Source organism: Pteropus vampyrus, unplaced genomic scaffold, assembly GCF_000151845.1.
Source record: "Pteropus vampyrus isolate Shadow unplaced genomic scaffold, Pvam_2.0 Scaffold63, whole genome shotgun sequence".
Classification (NCBI taxonomy): Eukaryota; Metazoa; Chordata; class Mammalia; order Chiroptera; family Pteropodidae; genus Pteropus; species Pteropus vampyrus.
The window spans coordinates 8,502,162-8,504,375 of record NW_011888844.1 but is presented as its reverse complement, the minus strand read 5'-3'; positions in this window follow the sequence as shown (position 1 = coordinate 8,504,375).

Below are 2,214 nucleotides of genomic sequence, written 5' to 3'. Positions count from 1 at the left end.
TAGAAGTCTCAGTACTTTTGACTTTTCTACATTCACAATTATGTACAGATCTGTGGCAAAACATTTATTTCATTGACATTCAGGCTGCCGTCAAGTTTAATGTAGCACTTTTTTTTTTTTTAACTCAGTCTACAAAGACAGTACAAAAAGTAGAAAACATGATTTGAGATATTTTGAAAAGCTGACGACTAATTATTTTAAAGTCAGATCATTTAATGGAGAAATGTGTATGTATAGTCAAATAGATAATTGTATTAATCTATATGATTTGATTTTGACAATAAAAGAAAGGCAGTTGAAAAAAAATAATCCCAACTATAATTATTTCTGAAATGATTAACTTGGAGTTATTAATTTCTATCAAGCCTTGGGCTCTAAAGTTTAATCTATTCAGACTATTTTGTGATGGCTTTAACTTTTGGCTGTTTCTAACTTCCTCCAAAGAAGAAATGCAGGGTATCAACAGTAGAGGAATAAATAAAGAAACTTCCCTTCATATAAAATCATGGTGTCTATTTCTAAAATTTAGTCTATAATTACTTTTATTTTACTTTTTTCTTGATAATGTAAGCATATTAGAGCTGAAGAAGCTTCCAGAAGAACAATTAAAATGATAAAATCTTAAAACTAGAATTAGAGGTTCTTTTTCTGAAGATAAAAGTAGTTAATCTTAAGAGAAATGGAAGAACTAAAACTACTGACAATACTTTGCCATAAACATACTAGTTTCTTTTCCCCAAGAAATGAAACAGAATGAAATTACCAATGAATGTCAAAAAGGTGTAGAAAATGAATGAATGATAAATTCCTAAAAAATTATTACAGATCCTAATTAAGTTATAAGATAAAACTAATAATTCCCTTATTATAGAAATAAAATATTGCTATTAAAATTTTCAAAGTAAAATATCTAGACATCCTGAAAAATAAAAACTTAATATTTTGACATATTCTTCTAGTTTATTTTCTACTTTGCTTCCATTTGTCAATGTAAATATTTATTGAGGAGCTACCATGTGCCAGACTCTATGAGGCATAATGTTGAGCAAAAACAATATCAGTTCCTTGTATTCATGGAACTTAGAGCTTAATAGAAGAGATTGGTATTAACTAAATGATTAAAACAACAAATTTAAAATAATTTGTACTAGATTAGGTATAGAGAAATCAACTAAGAGATTGTTGCTATGACCCTGGTAATAAAAGGGCTTAGTCTGTGGTGATATTTGAAAAGGAAAGAGGTACAGGAATTTGTGAGCTTTGTGGTCAGAATATTTATTTATATACTCAATTAAATATCTGAAAAATATGGATCGTTTTTATCATATTGGTTTAAGATTATAAGTTTATTCTTATATAATGCTTTAAGATTTTAAGTTCATTTTTCCTTCTTCTTGGAGTTTTGTACAATTACACTAGTACAGGCAGGCTCACAGTAATTAAAGTCTTAAAAAATTTTAACATAAAAAAAATCATAATTCCCTAAGGATTTACGACAGAAAAAATAATTTAAAAATTCTCACTAATTAAGGCTTATTTTATAAAGTTAATCTCTCCCTTCAAATTTGGTATGGCTAATTAAAAAATAAATCATCAATTTGAAAAATGGGAGATTAAAAATTAAGATTTATAATTAACAAACATATTCTATAATATTTTCTCATCATTCATGATTCATTCTAACTGATGAAACATTTCAAAAACCATCTTTTTAAGTCAGTGAAGCTAACACTTTTGAAATAAAAAATAATCATCTTCTCTTCTCTTTTTCTCTGAAACAAAACATTGAACAATTATTTTTCAGGAAAATTAATTTCTAAAAATCAATGTCTTTCTGATATTCATATGATTTTTATCAAAAAACATTAATTATAATTAATCAATCATTTTAAAAGTATGTTCTTTATATATTATAAAGATGTATATGAATAAAAACTTGTTACATTAAAAAATCACTGAATCTTTAAACTTTTTCTTTAATAAACTTGTAAAACAAATATGCTCAATACTTTACTTTTCTTGGAATTCTCTCCTAATGTTATATATCTACAGTGGTCTCATTTCCAAATGGATCTAGTTAATCTCAATATTCTAGAGTGATTTTAGAAAATGGCAGCATTTTTTTCCTAATTATTTTCATAATATGAAAAACAGTTTCTTAAAATAAATTGTCACAAAAAGTATTGATTTCATCATTTATCTGATAGTTAATTT